At 35.9% G+C, this 23,112-nt stretch overlaps 1 protein-coding gene across 15 annotated transcripts in view; it reads right to left on the reverse strand.

The window, feature by feature from the left end:
* TRMT9B (tRNA methyltransferase 9B (putative)) overlaps positions 1–23,112 on the reverse strand; it is a 107,781-nt gene that overhangs the window by 26,389 nt on the left and 58,280 nt on the right. For 14 of the 15 annotated variants that reach the window (XM_048943014.1, XM_048943027.1, XM_048943018.1 and 11 more), the window contains one exon: positions 1,143–1,299. The gene's annotated coding sequence lies outside the window, so the exon portion shown is untranslated. Of the gene's footprint in view, positions 1–1,142; positions 1,300–8,427; positions 8,448–23,112 lie in introns of those variants that run through there. The other variant, XM_048943030.1, reaches the window with a different exon arrangement.

The following is a 23,112-nucleotide window of genomic DNA, read 5'->3' on the forward strand; positions in this document are numbered from 1 at the left end:
CAACTGACCAGAAAAGGTAAACAAATTCCTAAGATTAAACTAAAGCAGGTTTTCTATAATGTTTATGAAATCACACTTACTGTAGCTGCATTACTAGTCTTGTTTCATTTAGAAAATTGTGGTGATTATCAGAATAAAATTAGGTATGATGGATCACTACATTCGAGCCTGGTACATCAAGTCATCTCTTGCTACTCCACATCCAAAAAAACTTTCCTTCTTATTGCTAAGGGTGTAATTCTTCTATCTTCACAGGACCACCCCAACAGGAAAATATAAGAAATTCTTGATAGAAGTCAGATAACTTTTCGCTACCAACTATTTAAATTTTCTTATAGAAAGAAGCTGTGAACCTTCTTAATGTTAGTTCAGGGGAAACAAGGTACAAAGTAAGAACAGAGCAATAATTTATGCTACTTTTCTTCTTAAAACTTAGATGTCTTTTCCTATACTGTACATATACTTTGAGAGTGGATTTCCATATATGAATATGAGACTTTTTCTAAATTCTGAAGGATTTTTTATATAGACTGAAAAATTCTGTGGGAGAGGAAGTTCAGAATATACATGCTGGGCTGAACTATCCACCAGAAGTATTGTAAACATGACAGACTCCTTAGCTACTTCTGGTGCCCTGAGCTCCCAGTGAAACCATTTTCCTAGGAATATTGTCTTCCTTCTTTTCTTCTTACTCCCTGGGACTCCTTCCCGTATGTACCCACACCTTGCAGCTATCAGGAATAAAAACAAAAATGCTCATCCTAACCCAACACATGGGCTCTGATTTCCAGCCATCAGCATATTTTAGTGATGGGAGTGGGGATAGTCTCACTGAATTCCTCCTGGCCATCAAAAAGTAGAAAATACATGCAACACACCCCACTTAGACCCTACTATCCCGACTGCATGACAAGCAGGAAATGAGTCTTGTGTTAACTGCATGTGTGTATATTCTGAGTGGAAGCACTGTGATAGTCTCTGTTTCAGATAGGGATCTTGAAAATTTACATTCATTAGTTTACTAAACCTGCAGTTTCACTTCCCTTACATGTCTGAAGTTAGATGATAACACCAGCATGACCTCCCAAAATGCATAACAAAATTTTTAGAGACTTTGAAGTTGTCAGCCATTTGAAACTTACCCATGCAACTCACTTTCTGAAGACTTTCAGACATCTCTTTTGAAGCAAAATGTTGTTCTGCTCAATGTCATCACACAGGAGAAGACAACATTATTCTCTGTGGGTCACGCTTGGAGCATTTAGGCCTTGACAGAGCAAACAATAGCATGAAAAGCACCTGAAATTAGAGGTAAAAAGAAGTGGTTAGAATGCAGTCCCCAAAAGCCTCTACACCTGAAGTATCCCCAGAACACTGTAAAATACAGTGCAGGAACCATACAAGATTTTTGTCCACCTGTAGCAGCCTGTGGAGGTCCAGCAGGTTCCCCATGATCACTGCACATGGCATTAACTTTATGACACTAAATTTAGACCTTTCAGCTGAGCCCTAAGGTCTTCATTTGAGTATTTTAGAATCTTCTTAATCAGTAAGAGATCTATTCAGACCTGTTCAACTGGAGTTCAGAGTGCAGATCAAATGAAAAACATAGGTATGCTAAGAATCTCAAGACTAGACACAGTCCCCAAGTTTGCATGTTACTAATGTGAGGTATTCACTGAGATTTTTACACTGCTGTAACAAACATAAGAATCCCAGCTAGAAACTTGACTTGCTTTCTTCACTGTACTACATATAGATTAAATTTAAATACTTGTGGAAGCACGTAATTTGTTGGGTATGAGTACAATCGTAGCCATCTCTACTACAGCATTATTATTTCAGTTGTGTTACTGCACAGTTTGCTTTATACCATTTGTTAATTTATAATAGGAACACACACTCATCAGAAATTTTCAGCGCTTTTCTCCCCACATCATGGCATTTTGCCTAGTTTCTGTTTGGTTTTGTTGCAAATAAATATTTTTGATTTTTATGTGTGGCTTCCTTGTTCATTTCACTTTGTTTTTCTATTCAGCAGATTTTCAACCTGTACTTATTGATTAACCATCTGAATCACAGAGCAACCCTTCTAATCAACATTGTAGCCTTTATAATATCCTCATAAAGGACGCTGCAGTTAACAAATTTTAATTCTAGACATTAGGAAGTTTTATCCATCTAGTCATTCTTTAGCTATCAGTATATCACTGCTGTGCTGCTTGCCTTTACTGATTACCTTTGCTTCCACAAAGGAAATCTAGGTGAAAGTACTAAGCCTCCTGTCAGAGATAACTGGACTCCACAGAGAGGAAGATGACAGAAGAAAAGCACGAGATCATCAGCTAGGAGGACAACTACTGTTCCCAAAATATCCACAGCATCTTCTCCAAGATGCAATATCTGACACCTGCATCTGTATGCATCTTCATCTTACAGAAACAGCCACTTTTTAGCATGGGATGCCTTAAATCAGCATGCAGTCAAGGACAAGTGAAGTATAAAATTATACTACAGAACTGAGTTAATTCCTTTCTCCTTGTAATGCATATACTTGCGATGATTATGTTCACTTCTACAACAAGAAGCAACTCCTTACCACCTGAAATCAGCTAAACAATTAATTTAAAAATCTCTGAATATTTCACATTTTGTACGAAGTCTGGCAAAATATATAGATATATATATGCACATATACATTACACATACATTACACACTGCGTTCTCTCTCATTTGTAAGAAAGCCTTGTTTGCAAATAATTTTTTCTTTCTCAGTTTTTCAAAACTATAACATCTCTACATTTGAAGACTCGCTCCTTAGAATTCCAAATTAAAAATAATGAAGAAAACGTAACCCTGCGTGTTTTTCTCTATCCATACCATATCAATTTTCAAGCCTAATATTAAAAGACCATTCCTTTCAGCAACATCAAAACATAATGTTTCTTAGCCTTCTCATTCCAGGAAACTCAGAGAAGTGATTTCAGCAAATTAAATCCAACAAGAACACATCAAAAGATATTTGATTTGACATCTTGATAATTTTTAATTGATTAATAGCATCTTCTGTTTATTCTGTCAATAATTTTAACTTACTACTATTTTAACTGAATACCAGCAAATTATTTCCTTAGCTGTTTATTTGTCAAAATATATTTTTATTATAACAGTAGGATCTATTCATTCCTATTTTATTTCTCAGAGAAAATGCTAGTGTCTCTGATGGCTCTGACCGCATTCACTTGTTACCTAAAGCTACTTGTCAGACTGGGTGGTGTTTCCTACCTAGCACCCCAGCCTCACAATACATATAGAAAAGAGACAGAGAGATAGACAGCTAACTCTACGGGGAAATGTGTCCTGTTCTAAAAAAGCTGGAACGATTTGCATTTCATAATTGCCTACTGCTAATAGACTAATTTATCAGACTAAATTGGAGTACATATATAATGCTTGGCAGCTTTGATCATCTAAGAGGAATACAGCCCCAATAAAGCAGTGTGATTCAACTAAAAGAAATTATGAAGAGCAAGACTACTGCGTTATACTTCTTCCTGAACCTGAAAGACAGCAAAGAGCAAATGCAGCCAGATTTCACTACCACTACTATTCAGCAGCGCTTTCTGTTGACTAACTAGTTATTGGTTACCAGTTCAAACCTGCCTGAAGAAATTCAGTGCAAGTTAAGCAAAATCAAGCTGTTTGAGAGTGAACATAAATTTCTGGCATTCTTTGTCTTTGGATGATTAAGGGGAGAGATAAAAGTACTTATTCAAGGACCAAATTTAGACTCTGAGTTGGCAATGTATTACATCTGATTATCTGGACACAAGTCCCCAGTCTTCCTTGCTCTATACAGAGCTATATAGACGCCTGTTTAAAAGCCTTAACAAGTGTTTCAACTAGTTTTAATTTTATGTAATTTAAATGTAATATTCAAATGAATTTTTAATGTGCCATTAAAACCTGGGGTTTGTTCACCATTTACAATAACACATGACAGGAGTTCTGTCATCTCTGACTGATTTGTCCTTAAGATCAATAAGAAATTTTCAGAACCTTGAGATAAGCTAAACTGTGTGCCTTTGTAAACTAAGTCTCTTTAAAGATCTGGAAAGCTGGCTCTGCTCTTTCAAAAAAACTAATGGTTTTACATGCACACTTTTTAGGAAGGATAATTTTAAAACAGAAAATCTACCAACCATATCAGCTAGACAGAGGTTCTTTCTATACGCAGTAAGAATAATGCTGTTGACTGACTCAAATACCAGTCTTTGCTGTCCTTGCTGTTTGCATGCAAGTTTACCACATTCCTTTGCTGGAAAGGAAAGAATGCAACCAACAGATTTTTCTGTTTATAAAGAAAAAGTATATGCAGAAGTTTCACTTTATTTGGTCATCATTATTTAAAGCAGCTTAGTGAGAGAGAAAGATGTTACCTGTAAAGCTATATAAAAATACAAGAGCAATTTCAATCTAGACAGCTATGTTCATTAAGTATAAAAGCAACAGTGATAGACAACAAGAAAACTGTGAGTTTTCATCTTTTATCAATTTCTCACAGTTCTCTAGGAGTTTCCTAGGAGTTTTCAGCAGTGTTTCTAGAAACAGGAACAATTGCAGTTGTAGGTAAAAACATCTCAGTTTAGACTCGGACAGCTCTGTTCTAACTTCCCCTCTCTTTCCTGGCTACTGAGGGACAATCTCATTCTATATTCTCAGGCTGCTTTCTTCAACCCCTGCCTCCTACCACAAATGCATGAGGCTGCGTTTTCAGGATCACTTACTGCTGTTGAGATATATTTATTTTTGTTTTGCTTGCCTGTAAATACATTTGCAGTTCCTTAATGGCTCTGATACCTTTGTTAATCATCTTCAGCAGAATTTCAGCACAAGGGTCTTAATTTACCTTCCAAAGATTCACATTCACAGGTATACCACAGTCAACACTTGGGTTAGTTCAGACAAATCCTAGTCTGGATAATTTTGCACTAATCTTCAGATGGCTTTATAGACATAGCCACAATGGTTTCTTTCCAGCTCTCAGTGGCCAAGGAGAGCACTGAAAATTAGCTTTACTGAATATGAGGCTAAAGTTTTGAAAAAGGGACTAAGCTACAACTCCAGGAATTGTACATGGATAAAGAGCTAAACAGTTCAGACTTAGTGAAGTAACTCCTATGGAAAGGTAAATGTTTCTCTGAAACACAACTCAAGTTTCCCAATAGTTAGCTGAAGACAAGATATACACGCTACAAAGACCATCCTTATGTGATTAAATCTTACCATATGGATGAGCTTTGGCAGAGGCCACGCTGTTAATGCCAACAGACAGATGAGTGTCTGAAGGAGTGGGACTTTCAGTGGTGAGTACTGCAACACCTACATCTGCCTCAAGGAAGCGATCCATCTGTATTCTTAGCCAAAGTCAATTTGTTAAGGGACATTGCCTTCTGTCTTGATTTCATAGCACTCTTTGCAAGAGGATTAGTCTAAATTTCCTGTCTTTCCCTGTTATATAAGCTTCCTCTGACTTAAAGCTTACTTCAGCTTCTTAGATAAAGATACATCTTTCTATAATTTATATCCAGAAATCAGTTGTATATTTCAGTCTCATTTAGTCATTTCTGTAAAAGTATTGAAAGGGATAATAAGATTAAAATATTTTAAATAGAATAGGAAGCATTTATTATCTGCCTTATTTTATGCTAGAAATTAGGCATATAATTACAATGGAAAATTATCTAACAGTGTACCTGACTCATTCTTCATTATATTACCAAAGTTAGAAACAGCCTTACTAAGTGTCCAGGGAATAAGAAATGATAATTATATCATCTGGCACTGAGTGCTCTGGTAGTACTTTACAAAAATAAATAGCTATTGTATGTTGTCTATTTAATGTAACTGGGCTGTATGAAAAGAAGTTTAGAAAAACTCTTATGTAGAGTTTTCTATTTAAAGAATCTTTCTAAATTCAGCAAAGAAAAATCTTTTTTAAAATGTGTTTCATTGCTTTTCAGGCTTTTCTGATTGATTTGGCATGCAAGAGAGTAATCTAATTGTTACTACTGTGATGAAGTTTAGAACAGAATCCAACATTCTTGATAGATCCTCTTGCTTTTTGTTTTGTTTTTCTTAATTTCCAACAGATTTTAAATATGTAATTCACTGCAAAAGAATTTAAATCCTTTAGATTTTTTATGAGACTATCTGGAATGGATTGGCTAATGGGACTCTGTGATTCATTTTCCTTAAACAAAAGAAAAAAATCATATCTTATTCATCATCCGTCACTCAAGCCAGAATTTTCTTTGCTTAGTCTTAGCCAAAGCAGATAGAATTCTTAATCTGACTAATTTTTCTTTATAATTTACCTACTGCATACACAACATTTTTCACACAAGAGAAGCAGTGAGGAAAATTTTAATAGCAATACACTATGCTTTTGTATACCAGCAATGAGAACAGCTTCCTTTAGAGACATTAAAAAACTTCTTGATAACAAGTATGACGCTTACTAAATAAATGCAGCAGCTGCTTCTGAAATGGAGGGGCAGAGACTCAGAGGCTATGTCCCTGAAGTCCTCTGAATATGAGTTAGAGAGCAAGGATGTAAAGAAGGCTATAAATTTAGCAGGAAAAGAGGAGCGAGGTCTAGTATCTATGTCATATCTCGGGTATGAGTTATACATTCCTGTTTCTTGGCAACTGATGATCTGCGTAGTCTTGCTAGCAGTGAAGACTACAAGTCAGTTCTTGTATGAAAATATGTCATGCAAAGAAAGAAGGAGGTCAGTTTGGCTCAGATGTTAGATTTTTTTAAATCTTAATGTTCTTGGTGGTATTTCAAAGACATTTTACAGTATTTCATCCTCTGTGCACTACTTTGATTTTAAGAAATCCTATGGTTCTCTTAGGAAGTTGGCTGAAAATTACTAATGGGTTTTTATATTTTTTTTTCCTTTTTTTATAACATGCCCTAGAGGTTTAGTGAAAGTCCTGAAGGAAACTTTGGCAGTGCCCAAGCTAAGTAGCAAGAAGAACACGTAACAGCTATGTGTTAGATCTTCCGTGGTCATTTGTACTTTTCCAGACCCTGCAAATGCAAGGAAACTCAAGAACAATGTTCTTACCATACCTTCTAATGCCATCGATTTTGGTAGCTAGATCCACGAGAAGAAAAGTTCTCCCACACAACCATTACACAGAAGAAAGTTTTACTTTCTCAAACTGAATATACTGTGCTTAAAAAGAACGAAATTTATGTTTTATCCTGTTCCACAAACAACATAACCAGCAAACACTTTTTCCTAGTTGCTGTAGTATTATTGCCTCTTAAATCACCTTCTATTCCTTATCTATGTAGGAAAGTGCCTGAGTGCTTTCAGGAGCTCAGGATATGGGAAAGATATGCATGAGTGACATACAAAGTCAGAGCTGTAGAGTCACTGTGCAACCATTGCATTTCCCTGGCTGGACCACAGTGCTACTTCAAGCCTGCTCTGTGTGTCACATTTTAAGCTAAAACACAAAGAACAGAAAAAATAGATTGCCATTTGGCCCTGTCCCTCTCTCATCTTCCAGGCTGTCACTGTCCAAAACCATATAGGCATGCTTGTGAAGACCAGCTCTAACAATAAACTAAGCTGAAGCTAGGCTTCTTTTGTTCAAAAGCATCTTTGTGTCTCTGTGCTGTATCTCCCAGTTTATCTGTCTTTGTATAGGTTTTTGAAAAGCATAGAGCCACACCTCACTGCTCGGCCACTGTTCCAAGTGGAATTAGTCTATTTTCCTGACGATGAGCTGTGCTTTGAAGAACAGCTGGACTCCTCTGACAGGCATCTTAGCTAAACCACTTGCACAGATATACAGAAAGCCAGTGAATAACATATTCAACTGTAATGAATCATGCCACCTCGATTACTTACTGTCATGTGCTTCTGACCTATATGTTCTTTACCAAAAAAAAAAAAAAAAAAAAAAAAATTGGCCTCAGGCTACCTTATAGGATTCAGGGATTTCAGGGATTGTATCTACACTCACTCATATACATACAGTAGACTCTTATGACCTCTCAGAAATGTGCATATCACAGAGTACTGCTTCCTCCCACTGATCTAAGAAAAGCTTCCCAGTCAGAAAGAGGAAACTCACAAACTGAAATGAAATACTATTTCAGGCTTCAGAATGCCTTCATTCAAAAGTGGGCAGGAGGCATCAACTTCCTTCCCACTACTTCTCTGAGACATTAGCCTGTGCTCCTGATAAATATATTGCAGTCCTACAGTATGGATTGAAAGCCACATTTAGACATAAGAGGAAAACAGTACATTCCAAAGTCAAAATACATCAACAGAAACTTCACTGCTTTTGTATTTGAAAGTATTTAAGAAGTACAATTAAACTTTGAAAGTCTACACTTACTCTCTGTTCCTCTTCAAAAGCCCCTGAAGTCGTAACTACCAAAGCGGAAGAAATAACTACCAACTTTAAAGAAATAGAGCTAACTGTTGAATAATAATTACTGTTGCAGTGAAGCAAATGATGTGCATAAAGATTTTCATGTCTGTACATTTTGCAAAATTCCAATTTACTGAGACACCATATTGAAGAAGTATCTCCTGTTAAAATCTTTGTTAAGCAGCTGTGTGAACGGTTATTCGCATGATTAGCAGACTATTCCTCCATGACTTTATCTTCAGTGTTCTGGAAAACATAAATGATATTACAGGAAGATAGTAAAAGTATTATAAAAATGAGTCATGAGACCAAGAGCTGCAGGTGATATTTGCTAAGAAACATTTTAATATGTTTCTAAGGGCTGCATGATGATTACTCTGCTTGCACAGGGGAAAAGGTGAGTCTTGCACAATAACTACAAGTATCTTGAAGTTACTAGTTCTTAAATTACAGCAATTCTCCCACGCAAGTTTTGAAAATACACAGTATTCTACTCAGTTATATAAAATTTCAATTTAGATGGCAATACTTACGAGATTTCAAGGTAAGAGGGAGTTTCCAATGTCTACTTACAGGCCTGAAAAATGTTTTGCCTTAGCCACGATGCTTAATTTCTCACAGGGCTCAGTGCTGTTATTATCAACAAAACTGTATATTGCATCTACTTTAATAAAAACAAATAAACATTTTGGAATGGAAGTATTCAAGCACCTCAAAATTATCTTTGATCTCATTATACCCTCATCATTACCTTAGGTCTCCAAATACTCCGAAATAAAGACTAGTGTCTCATATTCCTGTAAATTGCTCTTGTGTGTGTAGCACCTGAATCTCTACCTATCTCACTGTAAACCGGAGGGAACTGCACTGAGACCAGTGGGGCTAGAATAAGAAATTCCATAACTGTAAGGGTAAGAATTTACCTTCTGGAAAAAACAACAACAAAAACAAAACAAAGCAAAACAAAACAAACAAAAAATACAGAAGACAAACAAAAAACAACAATATTTGCTCCCCAGGTATTTTGCCTTTGTCAAACTACCTAATAAGATTTGCACAAATATATTTTTTGAATGGTAGATGAGTAAATGCTTCTATTTATCAACCACTGTCAACTTAAAATGCCCTGAAATCCAAAAGAAGAAAATGTCAAGAGGCACCCAGTGCACAGCAGTTTCTATACTGAAGCTGACAGAAAGCAAACTGCTTTCAATTCTTCTTCTGGTATATTATTTGGTTATTTTTATTGATGTATCTAAGAATTTTTGATAATCGTTACAAATACTTGAAACCCTCAAGGTGTTTCTGTTTTTAGTTTTTATATGTGATAATATTGATGTATCTGTAAATACAGTAATAGACAAGTAGAACTCAGAATAACATACAGTTTTTGCAAAGAGCTTAAAGAATGAGCTCACAGGAGTGCTAATCTAGCATTATTTCATTCTGGTTGAGGAAAGCTCCTTCCTCCTTAAACAGCAAGGCTCTTAGTGACTGTACCTAATGGTATTTATTTTCTTCTGATAGGCTTCAGTTTACATTCCCTTAAATATACTTAAATACAGGCAAGTTGAAGAATGAAGATCAAGCAAATAATAATGAAATAATACCTTCTAACTTTACTATTCTACTGGAAAATTTTGCTGATCAAAAAATTCCTGAAACTATCCTTTTCCATCACAAAACTACTTTCATGTCGCAATCATGTGGGATGACTACCAAAAAGGAAGCTGCTTTATATATTCAAGATTCTACATATCTTCTAATTATTTAACATAGCTTTTCATGAGAAATGCACATGCTGCCAAGATAAATTTAATTTCTCCTTTTACTTTAGATAATGTCATACCTAAGTTGAGGAGATAATTTGGGCTTCCAAATGCTAGTACTCATTTTATATTCTGAAATAATTCTGTCAATTCCTGTCCATTGCAGATTTTTGAGGTGCCCCAGATGCCTATGGAAAATCTTACATTTAATATTAAATTTTCTGTAAATAATGGTTGAGTTCCTGCCTGCATTGGAGTAAACTGTAATTTGATTTTAAAGTCCGCTGACCTTAGCCCAACATGCAGGGCATGGCAAGTAAAATCATAGTAATTCCTCTCTAATATAATTACACACCTTAGAGAATGCTTACACTCAAAATCACTTTGGCCTTTGACTTCTACGCTTTTATACATCAATTTATCATTTAAAATATTCAAAGATCACAAATAATATGTTCTGAACATTCAACTATTTTTTTCTGTTCTGCAGCAGCTTGTAAGAAGTGAGAAAGAGATACCTCAAATTACTGTGGGCATGACAATCAAAAAAGAGAAGACCAAATAAATATCACATTTACATACCTTAGAGTGAATTCAAAATGAAGATGAAATTATGCCTGATTGTTTCTATTTAACATTATGAAAAGGTGATTAAAAACATAGGGGGACTTGCCTTTGGCATTGAAATTGCAAGACATGTTCAGCCTTTAAGAACCATAACAGTTACCATAACAGTTGAAGGAATAATTAAGATACAAATGTTGAAAGTAAAGAGCTGAAAAACTGGAGAGACAGAGAGAGAGAGATTTAGCCAAAATCCTTTAGACGTCAGAACATCATGGGCATTTTGCTGTAGTATCACAAGTCAAGTGTGAGAGCGTGTGTAAGTGTGAGAACTGATGATATCTGCATTAGCTGAGAATGTACCAGCAACCTAGGATTACACTGATTCACAAAAAGCACGGTCTGTAACACCATTTATCATATGATTGCCCCTTCTCAACTTAAAAGCACTCCAGCAAGAAAGAGACAAACTCAATTTTAAAACAAAATCCACTGCAAGCTACATTTATGTCCACCATGAACTCTTGTTGGACTTTCATATAATCTTAGCTCTCCTATCACCTCTCCTAAACAATTTCTCTCCATTCTGGAAGAACAGGGACAAACAGATGCTTGTATATTCAGCAGTGATTTTTCTGTAAGCTTTATTATGGGAAGACTCTGAAATTGATGGTTTTTAATTTGATTTGGAGAATAACAGATGTAAAACTCCTTATGTCTTCAAAAAATCTCCTGGGTTTGCAGCTCTTGTGTAAGAGACCACAAAAATGTACATTCGACTAAAACAGAGTATCTTAGCAATGCTTGTTGTTATGCCCTGGGACTAACATGGTGACACTCTGCTTGGGTGGTTGAGGTAAAACATCTGTCCAGGTCCACTAGTGGAAATGCTCTCAGATTCTTTTCACCATAAAGGAATGCGGTATAGAAATCACATAACACTGTGGGTTCCAGTCCATCTACATAACTGGATTTTTTTCCACCTTTCAGGATATGGAAGTATCCTCTATTAAAAAAGGAAATAATTTAGTTCTAAATTCTGTTTTATCCAACCAACCAAATGACATCGTTATAATCGTTTCATACCCATATCTATCTATTCTTTTGAAGTTCTCAGTTTAGCTGCTGAAATAAGCTTCCTCTTGAATGGGATATTTCTAGGCAAAAAATCTCAGCTAGAGGAGAACATTTTAATACCCAGAATCACAAACTTATCCTTTTTCATTTAGGAATAATCATCGTGGTTATGTTGGCTTAAAAATCACAAGCAGAAAGACCATGAAACAATGAAAAACATTAGATTTGATGTTTTCTTGCTTATTTTAATGTTTTTGAAATACAGATCCACCTCAGAAGAATTTTGAGTAATTGTGTAAGGCTTAATGCCTAAAGTTGTCAGATGTCATAACCTGCCAAGATATGGTAATTTTAATGAAAATTTTTATCAATTTTTAAGTGGGAAAATTTAGTTACTCAGACTTTGAGATTTTGAAGGTAAAACAAATATTTTACACTATACAGTAAAATTATGTAAATAAACACAACACTTTCCTATTTTTAATAAAAGATATTAACTCACTGTGAACTTGTCTCTCTTCAACATCCTGACAGACAGTTTTCATCCTCCCTGGGTGTACAGATCCTTACAGTTTTTCATCTGAAGCATGAAAACCTTCAGTAATCTTTTGTGACATAATATTTAGACATCACTAGAAATAATCTGATCTTACTCTTGTATCCATCACAGGCTAAATAATTCTGACTCTGTCTTTCTCAGAAGCTCATTTTCTTGTGTTTCACAAAACTCACACTTCATAAAGCATCCAGCTCTTGTTCCAACAGTTAATTAACCACACTGTAAAAAATAAAAATGTGCTTTTACATCTGATTGCAGTTTTGCTTACTTTTCATTCCCAAATGTTTTTGGATGCTGTTTTTTTAGGCTGAAAGAGCATAACTAACTGATGATGTTTTCCTGGCAGTTAAATGCCATAATCAAGTCACCTTTCCATTATTTTAAGTTCTTTAATTACTCCATTATAAGGCATTTTCTCTAATTTTCAAATAACTTTTGTAGATCTTCCCTAGAGCTTCACTGTTTTTTCCATGGAAACACAGTAATTCCGTTATCAGTTTATAATTGTTTTGCCTGACAGGCAGACTTTTCTACGTGAATTTTCTCAGCTACTGCATGAATCTCTGACTGAGCAACTGTTATGAACTACTCTGAAATAATAAAAATGTGTTGCAAATAAACAAAACAATATACGTGCGACTGATCAAATCCAAAGGAATATTAAGATAACATAACTCAGTAACACTGAGTTGGTGGAAGTTAGGCTGGACATAAGTTCTTCATTATGAATACTGTTCAGGAAGAAGCATTCATGACCAAGAGCGCTTACACAGAATTCAAATCCCTCTTTCCTTTGTGGAAGGTAACAAATGTCACATACAGAAGCCAGATCAACTTTCTATTCCTACCCTACTCCAAAACTATCAGTAGTCCTTTTATACAGTGTCAGAACTAAGGCATACATTGCATTGCTTTTCTACTATATCTTTTTAAGAGTTGCTATTTCTCACACTGCCATGCTCTAGGAAATGCCTGTACTTTTTTTATCCAATCAGTGACCTCCCAGGTTACTGATTTCCTGTCAAACTGGTCCCATCAGAAAAACACAGCAATAACTGGAACTTATGAAAATAAATAAGATGCTTCTCCGTCCTATGGAATTACATTTCAGTCTTTTCTACCAATTTATGAACTTGTCACAGCTGAGAATGTGTTGATTTACAAGTCACAGTGGATCCATTTCGGTCCTACACATCAGACTGAAAAGACAGTATGAAATTATCTGAAATTATATGCTGACGATGAAATCCAAAACCCTCCTATTTTGAACAAAAATTGCATCAAGATTGACTAATAAGGTTGGGTAAAGTAGCTTTGAAGATGTATTCTGAGCGGTATTTTTTAAATGTACAGCTTTGCCACATTGTACAAAAGCAGAAAACACATGAAAGGCAGCCTGTGATATATATTTTGTTCCCCTAGGCTTTTAGTAACCTTAATAAAATGAGGTAAGCAGAAAATAAGGCTAAAGTACAAGGTGCTGTTTCTTCGCAAAGAGTATCAGTATGCAAAATGGAAAATATGGAGTGCAGATAAGCAGGAGGAAGAAGTTAGCCTTGTCCTCCTGCAATGCGCATAGGTAATTGAGGAAAGTAATGTTTTTGGACTTAAAATTCCATTTCAAAAGATCATTTTTCCTTGTTCCACTACCCTCCACATTCATTATCTTTTCCTTCCTGCTTTTTAAACACTTTTCATGTTTCTATTTCCTTTTTATTTTCTGAAGCTCTCTTCTCCCATTATCCTCACACTCTTTGATTCTTCCATGTCCTTCTCCTATATTGTACAGTTCTGTGCTTCAGTTGTGAAATTAATTGTGAAATAAATGGTGCACAGTTGAAGACTTGCCTTGAATATGCACTTATAATATTTCACTAGTATCACTTATTTTAAGATCAGGGAAAACTGTTTTGGCAATCTGCCTTTTGACATATGTACCAGCATAACTAGCAGATGGCCTAACCTGAAAGAGCCTGCTGGAACATTATTTCTATGCTGCTTTTAACAGTGCCCTAAAACTTTACTCTTTTGGGTTTTGTCAGCAATAGACAACTCAGCAGCATGCTTTGTTTATTCCAGTGAGGTAGAGGGGCAAATCCTTTTAAAAGATAAGCATGTGGCTATGGAGCATTAGATTTTACTCTGATCTAGAACGATGGCATTACTTGCTCAGAGGGCATTACCTTCCAAAATTAACTTATCGTTTCCTGGCAACCAAACTGCTCTTCGCTAGAGTGCCAAAGAGCCTTCTGCAGTGACCTGACAGAGTAGGTAATGCTAATTCTCTTTATTTCCATCTTGAACTAAGGCCAGTGGAAATACTGTAAGTACTTTCCCTGTTTTTCTACTTGAAAAATAAATTGTTAAAAACTTCACACTGATTCTACTGTATTGTAATGCAGAGGCAGATTTCTTACTTTTGTTGCTCTGTATTTAAAGATGAGATGTTGTATCTCTAACTGTATATAGTTCTAACTGTATTAAGCTTGTCAACACTTGCTATGACACAGAATAAGACTTGCTGGTTTTGATTCCACTTGCCTTCAAACTGACATTGAGCATATGTCCAGGTTTTCTCAGTTCCATCCCCACAGATGCTGATATTACCCATCTAATCACATCCCTTAACTACTAGTAAGAAAGCTAGAGATCCTGGAAGGCCAGATAAAAGTTGCTGAGTGGCAGACAGAAGGAGGGAAGCAGCTTCTCTGCCAATTATCTTGTTGGCCATTTTGAAACACTGCTGAATTTTTGGTTGGTCATTTTGGATAACCCTCCATGTCATGTTCTCTCAACTAGTAACAGTTGCAGTACTAAATATACAAAAGATATCGAATCCTTTCTGGTGCTGCACAAAGTCTTAGAGGAATGAAACGAACTGATGAATATGAATATATGAATACTTACATAATTTCATTTCATTGCCAAGAATGAGCTTTTAAGTAATCTCACAGACCTGAACCTTGAATACTTTTTTTGTGTTGGTAAAAAGATGGGAATTGCAAAAGTTTTCCTATTAAAAAAAATGAAATATACACATGCAAAGTACACAAAACCCGAAGAAGTTGATATATCCTGGACAAAAGCCAGAGTTACCAGAACTGAGCAAGTGGTTACATAATTTTCTGAGAACAGCTCTGTAGAGTTCATATCCTGAGGCTACACCAGATATCACAGCAGCCAGAGGTAAGGTGCTACTGATCAGAATAAAATTCTCAGTATCAATATTAAACTTTTCTGTTCTCACTTTCCAACAATACTATTAATACAGAAAAAAAACAGAATTCTACTGCAATATAATTGGGTGTACATCTGCTGAAAATAAAGTACTTCTGTGCTGCAGAAGATAAAAATAAAAATATATATTATTGTGAGATAGAAATAACTATTGTACCTATTAATTCTTTTCCATAAAGGAAAATATACTAAATGGCCCACAGGAATATTTGTTTAACAGTATTGAAAACTTTGCAGAAATCCAAAAAGATCATATCAAACAACTTTCCTTGGTCAACTAGGTGAGTAATCTTGTCATGAAAAGGAATTCAGTTTGTTAAACAGGACTTTCTCCTCGTGAATCAGTGTTGGCTGTGATCAATGACTGCATTGTCTTTCTTATCTCCCCTCAAAAATATTCTCCATAATTTTTCCAGGCATTGAACTGAGACTGGCTGGTGTGTAAGAGGAGACTAGGCTCAGGCACAGGCTGAACACCTGCATTTAAAATACAGTATAGAAACAGAATATGCTTCATTTCTCTGATAGAAAGATTTTCCCACTACGCCACAAAGTTAGATGATATTATACATAGCAGGTTACATTTGCTATGTGTCAGGTTGCCCAAATTCATGTTTATCTGCAAAATTGTCACTCACAAAAACAGATTAATAGCTTGAACAGCTAATCATTGGGAAGCCATACTAAGCCATTTAAAAGACAAGGTGTCCTAAATTTTTAAGAATGAATCTGTAGAAATGAACACCACAGCCATCCATTACCTGCTGTTGTCAAGGTAACAGCTGCTTTAGGATTAATACAAGATAGTTCCAGTGTTTCATCACAAGCACTACAAATGTTACATGTGTTAGCTGGCTACTTGCCAATCCCTTCTTTCTTGGTGTTCTTCCCACAATGGTTACTCTATTGGCTTTTCAAGAGCAGTATAATACTGGCTCCAAATCAGGAGGGAGATTTTTAATTGCATATTTGTACATTATTTATTTATTTATTCTCCAGCAGACATAAAATAATTGCCAATTCACCTCTCAGTTTCTTCGTCTAGAATGGTTCATTTCCCTTCACAGAATCATGGGGGTTGAAAGGGAGTTCTGGAGATAATCCAGTCCAGCCTTCTCCTAAAGCAGGTTCCCAATTGAATATCTCTAGAGAAGGGGACTCCACAACCTCTCTGGACTTCTTGTTCCAACTCAGTCGCTCACAAAGAAAAGTTGTTTCTCATGTTACAGATGGAAAATCCTGTGTTCCAGTTTGTGCCTATTGCCTCTTGTGCTATCACAGGGCATCACCAAAAACAGCTTGGCCCCATCCACTGGGCACCTGCCCTTTCAATATTTGTAAGTATTGATAAGATCCCATCTCTGTCTCCTCTTCTCTGTGCTAAACAGCCAGAGGCCTCTCCACCTTTCTTCATAAGGGAGATGCTTCAACCTCTACTTATATTTGTAGCCCTCTGATGGACTCTCTAGAAGTTTCCCTGTCTGTATTGAAGTTAGACAGAACACAGTATTGCAGAAGTGTCTTCACAAGGGCAGAGTAGAGGGCGAGGAGAACCTCCCTGATGACCTGCTCTTTTTAAATGCACCTCAGGATACCATAGGCCTTCTTAGCCACAGGACACACTGTTGGCACATGGTCAACTTGTTCACCAGGACATATCAGTCCTCCTCTGCAGAGTTCATTTCCAGCATGTCAACCTGCACAAATGCATGTGATTATTCCTCCCCAGGTGTAGGACTCAAGTTGAACTTCAGCAGGTTCCTCTCCACCCAACTCTCAAGACTGTGAAGATCACACTGAATGGCAGCACAGCCTTCTGGTGCGTCAGCCACTTCTGCCAGCTTTGTATCACCAGGTACACTCTATCCCTTCATCCAGGTCATCAATGAAGATGTTAAACAAGACCAGATTCAGTACCAACCCCTGGAGAGCACTGCTACCTACAGGTCTCCAACTAGACTGCACCACTGATCACAACCCTCTGTGCTCTGCCAGTCAGCCAGTTCTCAAACTGGCCACTCATCTGTCTCGCACTTCTTAAGCTTACCTAAAAGGATATTATATGAGACAGTGTGAAAAGCCTTGCTGAAGTCAAAGTAGACAACATCCACTTCTCTCTCCTTATCTACTCAGCCAGACATGACATCGTAGAAGGCTACCAGATTGGTCAAGTATGATTTCCCCTTGATGAACTTATGCTGTTACTATTGATAACCTATTTTTCTTACACTTGCTTGGAGATGACATCCAGAATAAATTGTTCCATCATCTTCCCAGGGACAGAGGTGAGGCCAATATGGCCTGTAGTTTCCAAGGTCCTCCTCTTCCCCTTTTTGAAGACTGGAGTGACAATGGTATCCCTCCAGTTTTCAGACACCTCTCCTATTCTACATCACCTGTCATAGATGATTGAGTGATAAGTATATAAAGAACTAAAAACATCTCAAAATTAATTCTGGGAAAATACATTGCTTCTCTGTATCTTGAGAAGTTTTAATGAATTTTGTAAATTCTTAAAACGCCTCTTTTTTTTTTTTTTTTTTTTTTTTTTTTTTTTTTTTAAATCTCAGTACACCTAAGAGAGGGTGCTATATCTTTTCTTAAAGCAGGACATGTTTTCCCCACGAAATGAATTCTGGCACTAAGAAATTAGACTTGCTGCTAGAGTTTTCCAAGCATCCTTCAGCGCATGGCCCTGAAGACTGAACAAAGATCCAGAGGAAATTGCCTTGGAAACAATGAAGTCATATCTGTATAAATATTAAAAGGACACCTCTGGAGTACAGCGTTTGGTGTGTGTAATAGAAAATCATTCATCAAATATATTGGCAGTTGGTGTGAACTCTGCTGACTAAAAGTGTAGTCTCTGGTGACTACAGTGCATTTGTTATAGGCATCTGAAAATACACAATTCTCCTTGTTCTGTTTCTTTCCTGAAAGAATCTATTAGTCTCAAATAGAACTGCTATTTTGCCCCACAAAAATTTTCAGTGCTAACCAATAATGTAATCCAGTGTTCCTGTAACTTAGCTTCTGGTTGCATAGTCTCAAAAGAACTCCCCAGACTGGATACACACAATCATCCAGTGTCAGTCATGAAGTAACTGAGCTCCATCTTTTTTTTTTCTAAATACACAGGCAGGAGAAAGACATTAACCTCTGTAAGTCAAAATAAGAATTGCTAAATGAATGCATTTAACAAGGATTTTTCAATCATAGGAAACGTATAACTTGGCACATAAAGAATTTTTTTCCTCTTTTAAGCAAATATCATGCATTCATTGTTCCTTTCAACACCCAGGTAAGAAAAGTACACGTTCAGAAGATTCTGGCATTTAGTATCATTCCACCCTTGGACCATTCCATCTAAGCTGAAATACTGCATTTACCTGTAAGCTATTAACTCCCCGCTTCAGGTCAAAAGGTCTATGACTAATGACAGATCTCTACTGAATTCTTGGAAATGTAATCTCATGTAATTCCCCTAAATAATCTTAGCAAAACTGGTCTGTCACCAGCATCCTTTATATACAAAGAATTGCTCTGAAAGTTTCTTCTGTTTTCCTTGAGAATGATAACTTACCTGAAAGAATACATAATTTTTTAATCTAATTGCTCATATGCGCCATAATTGTTTGGACAGAGCTCATTTCTCTTTTCTGCAACACAGGCTGTAAAACCATCATGTATATAAATTTATGTAAGAGATAGCAACAATTACAATGTTCTTAATATACATTTACTTAATTAATCTGTTTTATCGTTTATATATATTAATGGTATGCCTCAACTTGAAAGGATTATGCTTATCTCTCAGGATATATTGTAAACAGTGGTGAGTAAATCTTGGTGACATACTGACAACTAGTCTGAAAATCATGCCAGATTATTATTAATTGCTTTTAAGGATATGACACCAATACTTCTAATGGTTAGACCTACTTCCTGAAATAAGATTATTAATTATAACCTCTTTTACCTTCCTTTAAATTTGATAATGAAGAACATTTTTGGGGAAGCTGATTAAATCAGAAAACTCTCTGAATGAATTTCACAAAGCAGTAAAAAAGATGGCAATGTTTTAGGTGTCCTACAGATGCCCTAAATTTCAATGTGCTTGAAAAGATAACCTTCATAGTCTAGTTCATCATTCCGGTGAGACTCTTCCACATACCTTGGAGTACGCTACATAAAACACCACATGCAATGGCACTTTCAGAAATTTATTCTCAAAGTTAACACTTTCAGTTATTTACTCTCAGAGTTAATACCACTCTAACAGGAACATAACCTGTGAATATGTGAGCACTGCAAAATCCAAGCTAGTCTGTTGAGCTGAGTTGTGTGCTAGGGTTTTACTGTTGGTGCTATCGTCTGTTTTTAGCAAGAAACAACTCCTTTACTATGTTGTAAATCATTACAAGAGGATCTTCTATTTTCAAGGCAGCCTTCAATATTAAACATAAATTCAAATACCACGGTTATGAGCTCTGCCTGAACCTCCAGTTAAACATTTCATTTCTTTTATGTTATTTTACCATAAAGATCAAAATTCTTCTTCATTTCCTAAATAAGAAATAACATCTCTATGTTAATAGCTGTTTTATCTGGAGTATCAAGGAGAAAAAAAATAATCCAATTCCTCATCATCAAATTTATGTGACTTTTGAATATGCTTCTCGGTGATGCATTAAACAAAACAAGAAGTACTGCATTAATCTTCACAGGGCATTCCTCATTAAGCTACTTTAAGTAAATCAAGCAATGAAATGAGCTACATTGCACAAAGCCAGTGCTGCTCTAAAACTAGGAAACAAATTTAGGTCTTGCAGTCACTGAAGAGGTCTAAGTCTGGACATTTTTTCGTATTGAATAGGTACACCAATTCATAAGTTATAGCTATCACAGAATTGCATTTATGCTGGCATGGGCCATGGTCATATATCATTAAAAATAAAATGGGGCCCAGAGGGTAGGAAATGAGGGCTGCACAATGATGTGATGTCACAGGTGTAGCCAACTGGCTGATCTTTCTTTCATATAGTACCACATCTTTACATCATATTTTTTAACTAATTATGATACAGTTCCTCCTTACAAAAGAGAATAATCAAAGGATGGGAAAAAAAAATGTAATTATTTCAAGATGAAGCACATCTTGAATACTGAAAATGCGCTCAACAAGAATTCTCCCACGAAGAAATGATCCTCAGACAAGTGTGTTTCAAGATGGATTTGAAGGAGAAGAGATATGAGTAAAATTTAGAAAGGAAGTTGGAGGAAAACTCTTCTAAGTATAAAGGACAGCACACCAGGAGATATGAAATCAAGACCACTGAAAAATCAAATGAAAGAAGCTCCCAACATACCCCTGAGTCCCAGGATGTCTAGTCTGTTAACAGATTTCTTGTTTTAAGATCTGGCACATATGATTGTATCCTCACAATTTATTTCCTATGGGAACATCCCATGTTCTTTCACACTGTTGTGCTCAGGGAGCTTACCTGGTAAGTTAAATCAGTGATATGAGAACTTACTTATCTATTTGGAAAAATGATGAGCAGGTTGTTGGAGAATTTGCATATTTTTAGGTAAAGTGAGCATCTTTAACCTGCTTTATTTAGTTCCATTGGAATAAATTAAACAATATTAAGAGTGTTTTGTGTAGACAAGACCTTAGCAAAGGTATGCAGGCATAAAATAAGTAAGGACATAGAATGGCATATGCCTATAAAAACAATTAACTGTTATTTTAAAACAGTCTTTATACCATTATTGTTTACTTGCTATCATTAGCTTTTAATATACATTTGCTTTCTTTTTCTGATCTGTATGAGCGTTGTGCTGCTCGTATCACAATGAATTATCTGCTACAGTGCTGATGATCTTAGAGATTTTTCTGTAGCTCAAGAATAAGAAATAAAGCACACAGAATGTGATCCTAACAGCACTGCATTTGGCTGCTCACTTAATGTAAGGATAACATTTTGCCTATGTCTTAATAACAGTTTCTAGATATAACCATAAAGAGCAGATTAGGTAACAACAATCCTGACAACCTGCTACCAGACGTCCTTGAGACAGTTAACTCCATCCTTGTCTGCAAGCTGAATGCTGGACAATGCCTGTAGTAAGCTAACAGAAACTACATAGAGAAGTCCTGATTATCAATCTGACAACTGTGGGGGGAAAAAAATAAAATGTGATGCAGAAGAAGCTAAAAAGCCACAAGCAATATCGCTGTTTCATTTACCTGCTACATGTATCACTCTGGCCATTCTGAGCTTATGATTCTTCCTAGAAGCACTATGATTACATGATTTTTCTTTATAGTGAAACTGACTTTTATAAAGAGACACATTAAATCTCTAAGCCAGAAAGGAGGTAGTAAGAAAAAATAACTCTTACCAAAGTTTGCTGACTTTCTGCTTTTTATAATAACAACCAGGAAGATTATTACCATTTTCAACCCCAGCAGAAATTTTACCACTGCAACAGCAAAAGAATGCTGAAAAATCTCAATAAGCTTCACAGTGACTCCACACATCAAGAATTATTTCATTCTGAAATGTGAATCCCCTAGAGGATTATACATTTAGAGTTTGCGGGTCACTGGTGATGAAAAGCATAAAAAGAAGTGACATTAGACACACACACTTCTACTAAGTTACTGTCAAATATTTTATCAAGAGAATCCAGACTGTAACTTGCTGATATTAAAATCCTAGCCCACAAAAGCAAAGCATATTTACAAGCTTAATAACATCTTGCTGCTTTTGTTTTTAACTTCATACTAACAATATTAACAGATGATACATGAACGTTAACTGACATCAATGACATTTTTCAATGTCCATGCTGATGCTCCTATCAGACATGTAAGGCTGCTCTTCCCTATTAGATAAGACTGTCATAGAAGCCAAAGGGCCCAATTAAGTTTGAGAGCCCTTTTGTGATAGGCATGAAGCAAACACATCCTTCTCTGAAGGATGAAAAAGCTGAAAAATGAGAGATGCTTGATGAATGTTGATGACAGAAAGATATAACCTAATGTTTACAGATTATTACTGGTACATTAAATGAATGCAAAACATTAACATCTGCTCCTCTAGCTGCCACCATTCATTAACACATAAGCATTAGAAAAATGAATTTCATTTTTTTGTTGTCCTATTAACATTGGTTTATTTGTTCCACTTCAGTTTGATCAAAAAACATTAGCTGCTCAATCATGATTTTTGTTTTGGCACAATGCTATTCTGCTTAAAGCATGGCAGCAAAAAAATCATTTTATTAAAGATATTTTCATTAAAACATGAAGAGCGGGCTGTGCAGACCATGATACATAATACATAAGAGCGAAATAAACCCTAAGTGACCTCTATGTGACAGTAGTGAAATTATACATTGAAGAGTTTTGGTGAATTGGAGCCTTAGTATTAC

The sequence above is a fragment of the Lagopus muta genome, chromosome 4 (genome assembly GCF_023343835.1).
Source record: "Lagopus muta isolate bLagMut1 chromosome 4, bLagMut1 primary, whole genome shotgun sequence".
Classification (NCBI taxonomy): Eukaryota; Metazoa; Chordata; class Aves; order Galliformes; family Phasianidae; genus Lagopus; species Lagopus muta.